Source organism: Crocuta crocuta, unplaced genomic scaffold (assembly GCF_008692635.1).
Source record: "Crocuta crocuta isolate KB4526 unplaced genomic scaffold, BGI_CrCroc_1.0 scaffold2116, whole genome shotgun sequence".
NCBI classification, from domain to species: Eukaryota; Metazoa; Chordata; class Mammalia; order Carnivora; family Hyaenidae; genus Crocuta; species Crocuta crocuta.
In genome coordinates, this window is record NW_027528970.1 from 24,640 (window position 1) to 30,956 (window position 6,317).

At 35.6% G+C, this 6,317-nt stretch overlaps 1 pseudogene; it reads right to left on the reverse strand.

The window, feature by feature from the left end:
- Positions 1-4,321: 4,321 nt before the first annotated feature.
- Positions 4,322-5,029, reverse strand: LOC144225855 (CCR4-NOT transcription complex subunit 7 pseudogene; annotated as a pseudogene).
- Positions 5,030-6,317: the final 1,288 nt, after the last annotated feature.

Sequence of the window (6,317 nt, forward strand, 5' to 3'; positions counted from 1 at the left end):
TACCTTTAAACTTTAAAGGAGAATATACACATATGATGATATATAAATCCTGCTTATGAAGTTTTGCAAAGTAGCTTTATCATTTTGCTTTCCTACCAGCATTGTAAAAGAGTTCTATTTGCTCTGAATCCTCCTCAGCATTTGGTTGTCAGATTTTTTTTATATTAAACACATTCATTGGTGTGCACTGACCAGTTGCTTTATGGTCTTATTTTGTATTTTCCTAATGATTAATGGTGCTGAACATCTTTTCATAAGCATATTTGTCATTTTTATATTTTCTTTGTCTTTTCTGAATATTTGTCTTTAGAAAATAATTTATTTTTTTAAAGTTTATTTAATTTTGATAGAGAAAGAGTGAGCATGAGCGGGAGAGGGGTGGGGGGTGCAGAGGATCCAAAGCAGTCTCTGTGCTAACAGCAGAGAACCCAACACAGGGCTTGAACCCATGAACCATGAGATCATGACCTGAGCCTAAGTTGGATGCTTAACTGATTGACCCACCCAGAAGCGCATAAAAAACTGGGTCTATGTTTTCTTATTGTAGATTTTTTAGGGTTTTATATGTGTGATTTGTAAATATTTTTTTCTCCCTGTCTGTGGTTTGTCCTTGCAAACTTTTAACTGTGTTCTTCACAAAAGTTTTTAATTGTGATGAAGTGCAATTTTTTTTCTTTTATGAACTGTGCGTTGGTTCTATAACTAAAACTCTTTGTGAAACCAATGGAGATTTTCTCTAACAGTTTCTTGTGTAAATTTTAGAGTTTTACACTTTACATTTAGGTCTATGATCCATTTTGAGTTAACTTTTGTTTAAAACATGAGGTATCTGTTAAGATTTGTTTCTTTGCATATAGTTGCCTGACTTTCTGACACCAGTCTTCTTAAGACTACCCTTTCTTCATTGAATTGCCTTTGCCCTTTGTCTAAAAGCAGCTGGCTACATTTTGACTCTATTTTGGCCCCTTCTGTGTTGTTCCACTGAACAATTTGTCTGTCTATTCACCAAAACCCACTCTTTTTCGCTCAGCTTTATTGATACATGGTTGACAAAAATATAGTGTATATTTAGGTTGTACCGCGTGATTTGTAAAAGGTGTGCAATGTGGCATTTTAATATACATACATTGTGAAAGGATTACTGCAATCAAGTCAGTTAATACATTCATCACCTAATGTAAATTCTTTTTATTTTTGGTAATAACCCACTTTCTTAATTACAGAGCTTTAGAATAAGTCTAGAAATTAGATAGTGTGAATTCCAATGTTCTTCTCCTGTTTTTTTTTCCTCTTTTAATATACTTATTTGGCTATTCTATTAACTTTAACTTAATGTACAAATTTTATTTCTTTATTTTTTAATGCTTATTTTGAGAGGGGGAGAGAGAGAGAGAAAGACAGGGAGACAGAGTGCGAGTGGAAGAGGGGCAGAGAAAGAGAAAGAGAGAGACGGAGGGAGGGAAAGAGGGTGGGAGACACAGAATCCGAACCAGGCTCCAGGCCCCAAGCTATCAGCCTGTCAGCGCAGAGCCCAACATGGGGCTTGAACAAAAGAACTGTGAGATCATGACCTGAGGCAAAGACAGACGCTTAACCTACTGAGCCACCCAGGTGCCCCAACTTCATGTACAAATTTTAGAATAAGCTTNCACGTGATATTTTTCCATTTACTTAGGTTTTTTATTTTTTCATCAGTGTTTTGTATTTTTCTGCACACAAATCCTGCACATATTTTGCTTTCTTTATTCTTAAGATTGAATTTTTTGGTGCTAATATGAATGTAATTTTTAAATAATCTCATATTCCAATTGCTTAGTATCAGTATATAGAAATGTCATTAACTGTTTTATATTGGATCTATATCCTGCAAACTTGTTAAACTCATTTACTAATTTTAGGAGTTTTTTGGTAGATGCTTTGGGATTTTTTACATAGAAAATAATGGTCTGTGAACAGAGAGAGCTTTCTTTTTAAAGTTTTATTTATTACTTCCAAGTATGTGGGACTTTTTGAGGCATTTTGTATAATCAACTTTCTTTTCTTCTCTTTTGATTTTCTTGCTATTATTTATGTGAGTATAAAATATCTTAAATGGAGTCTTGATAGAATTATGACTTTTAAAAATATAATTTATTGTCAAATTGGGTTCCATACAACACCCAGTGCTCATCCCAATAAGTGCCCTCCTCAATGCCCAAGGAATTATGACTTTTAAGATAGCACTTTATGAAATGTACATTATATACATATGAATTATGGAATTGGAAAGAATTTCGGAGCTGTGGTTTTACCTCCATCTTCGGCCGCTTTTCAGCTATCTTCAGTTATAGTTGGAGCTGATGACAATGGACAAGTTAGAACTTTTCCTTCCTTCAGGGCTTAGGAAGAATAAGGTCCCCATAGGGGCCCAGCCTATAGTAAGAATTTGACCTCTCTTGGGCTATTTCCTCTTACTACTGTCATCTAGCAGAACTACCATGAGATAAAGTTATAGGCATCCCACTGTCAATCCAGAACATGCTTCAAAGAAACAAGGCAAGAAAGGGGCACCTGAGTGGCTAATTGGTTAAGCATCCAACTCTTGATTTCAACTCAGGTCAAGATCTCATGGTTTGTGAGTTTGAGCCCTATGTCAGGCTCTCTGCTGACAGCATGGAGCCTGCCTGGGATTCTCTCCCTCTCTTTCTGCCCCTCCCCTCTTCCCTCCGGTGCTCTCTCTCTCTCTCTCTCTTTCTCTCTCCCTCTTTCTCTCTCAAAATAAATAAACTTAAAAAAAAAAAGAAACAAGGCAAGAAAATGGGGGATCCAAAACCTCTCAGGCAGTATTTCTTGTTTCAGATCTTCTCTCTGCTTCATTTGTCATCATCTTTATTATCATCATCGCCATCATCATTTTCCTCATCCCCATCATCATTATTGCCTTTATTTCTTATCTCCACTTCTCTATCTCTGCACTTTTCTTTTCTTTTCTTTTCTTTTCTTTTCTTTTCTTTTCTTTTCTTTTCTTTTCTTTCCTTTCCTTTCCTTTCCTTTCCTTTCCTTTCCTTTCCTTTCCTTTTCTTTCCTTTCCTTTCCTTTCCTTTTCTTTTCTTTTCTTTTCTTTTCTTTTCTTTTCTTTTCTTTTCTTTTCTTTCCTTTTCTCTCTCCTCTTTCCTTCCCTTCCCTTCCCTTTCTATTTTCCCTCTCTCATTGGCCTGGCTTGGACTTCTAGTATGATGCTGAAATGTAGAGGTGAGAGAAGTCATTCTTATTATTTTTAAAGATTCAGTCTTTCACTATTAGATATGATGTTGGTTGTAAATTATTTACAGATGTCTTTTATCACATTAAGGAAGTTTTATTCCATTTGTTGTTCACTGAAAGTTTTTTTTTTACTGCAAATACATGTTTAATTTTGTCAAGTGCTTTCCTCCACTTATTGACATAATAATATATTTTTATTTTCTTGTTTGTAAGGAGAATTAATTTCATTGATTCTTATAACAGCTTTATTGAGATATAATACATACACTATAACATTCGTCTTTTAAAGTCCTACAATTCAGTGGCTTTTAGTATTTTACCATATTGGGTAACCATAAGCACACTTAGTTTAAGAAATTTTCCATTACCTCAGGAAGAAATTTGTGCCCATTTGCAGTCATTGCCCATTTCTCAGCAGAGCCCAAAGACATAGGCTTCCACAAATCTACTCTCTGTGTCTATAGGTTTGCCTATTCTAATCAATTTATATGGATAAATCATACCTTATGTGATATTTTGTATCTGGCTTCTTTCATTTAGCAAAATGTTTTTTAAGGTTCATCCATTCTGTAGCCTGTATCACTTATCACTGAATTTATTTCCATATAAACATCCATTGTATAGAAATACCATACTATTTATTCATTCATCAGTTGATCTACATTTGGGTGTTGTGAATAGCATTGCTATGAGTATTTGCATACCAGTATTTATGTAGACATAATGTGTTCATTTCTCTTGAATATACACTTAGGAGAGTCATATAGTAACCTAATGTTTAACATTTCAAGGAACTGCCACACTGTTTTCCAAAGAGACTGAACTATTCTTTATTCCCATCAGGAGTCTATGAGGGTTACAATTTCTCTACATCCTAACTAACACTTGTTATTTTTAAATCATTTTGTTAATGGCTGATGCTATTTAGCATCTTTTCCTGCACTTTCCGTCTACTTCTATATCTTCTTTGGAGAAATGTCTATTCAAATAGCTTGCCCATTTTTAATTTTTTTTTTTGCCGAAAATTTTAATGTTCTCAACCTAACAACCAACTGAGAAAAAGGCACTACAGATGTCTTTATACTTCTCTCATTTTCAAAAATATCATTCCTGTGAGAAATGAATCTGATCCTGCTTGATGTTATGGTCCTATCAGTTCCAGCTCTACCTGTTGAACAACTTCCTGTAAACCACCTTTGCGATTTTTTGCAGCTCTTCATGAGGTACTTCACATCATAAATAATTGGAAAAAATAACTGAAGGATCTCAAAGAAGTCAAATTCTTATTCAGGCAAGTTATAATTGGTCAGGATTTTGATTAAATTGCCAAAGTTATAACCAGTGTGAAATTATAACCATTTGATCCCTTTGCAGAGGACCACTCTGATGTCATAAGAAGTTCTGTGGAGCAATGGGTTCCATTTCCTTCCTCACACTTTAGAAAATGGGTACCAGATGTTGTTATTATCACTATAGAGTCCTGGGCATACATGTACTCCATCAAATTAAATTTAAAATTAAACTACCAAGTTGAAGTTCCTGGAGGGTATTCTCTTTGCTCATTCATAAATGTCAGTCCTAGCCAACTTATATTTAAAAAGTACACATTACATTCCAATAGTTGGCTTTGCTCCTAAATTCTTGCAACCACACCGGGGTAATTGGTGTCCATAGCAGTGTAATTATATTTTAAGATAAATTGATTAATTTTCTTCATCTCTTCACTCAGGTTGCAAGCCCAAACTTCACAAGTTATTTGATTATAATCTACAGTTGCTGCTGGCATAGTGAGAGCAGAAGGAGTCTAGATGCCAAGCATTAAAATGTTACACTTGATTGAAGATTTGTCTGTTTCATAATTTTTTTTAACTTTTGTACTTGTGCCCTTGAGCTGGAACTCTTCTTCCTCATCCTCACCATAGAGACACCAACCATCTGCAGTGTAGGTGGCAATAGCTGAGGCAGAAGCAGGTGTTCCGAAGACACATCATGCCCAGGAATGGGGAAATTGGGTGCCAGCCTACACAACACCATGCTGCGCCCTTGCCTGTTGCACCCANAAGTTAGCTAACTTACAGTGTATACAGTGTGCTTTTGGCTTTATGGATAAATTCCCGTGATTCTTTGCTTACATACAACACCCAATGCTCATCTCAACAAGTGCCCTCCTCAATATGCATCACCTACTTTCCCCTCTCTGTCGTCCACCATCAATCCTCAGTTTGTTCTCTCTATTTAAGAGTCTCTTATGGTTTGCCCCCCTCCCTCTCTGTTTCAAGCTATTTTTTCACATTCCCTTCTCCCATGGTCTTCTGTTAAGCTTCTCAAATTCCACATATGATATCTGTCTTTCTCTGACTGACTTATTTCACTTAGCATAATTCCCTACAGTTCCATCCACCTTGTTGCAAATGGCAGGTTTTCATTCTTTCTCATTGACAAATAGTATTCCAGTATATATATAATCTACATCTTCTTTATCCATTCATCAGATGATGCACATTTGGGCTCTTTCTATAATTTGGCTATTGTTGGAAGCGCTGCTATAAACATTGGGGTACCTGTGTCTCTGTGAATCGGCACTCCTGTATCCTTTGGGTAAATTACTAATAATATTGCTAGGAACCAGCTAGCAGTAGGGTAGGTATATTTTCAATTTTTTGAGGAGCCTCCACACTGTTTTCCAGAGTAGCACCAGTTTGAATTCCCACCAACAGTGTAAGAGAGTTCCCATTTCTCCACATCCTCACTAACATCTGTTGTTTCCTGAGTTGTTAATTTTAGCCACTCTGACCAGTGTGAGGTGGTATCTCAATGTGGTTTTGACTTTTATTCTCTGATAATGAATGATGTTTCTTTTTATTATTGAATTACAAGTATTCTATATATTCTGTATATAAGTCCCTTATCAGATACATGATTTGCAAATATATTCCCTCATTTTTTCTTTAGTGTAGGATTTTTAAGCACAAATTAAAAAAAATAATGCTTATTTTATTTTTGAGAGAGAGAGACAGAGACAGAGAGAGAGACAGAGACAGAGAGACAGAGCTTGAACAGGGGAGGGCTAGAGA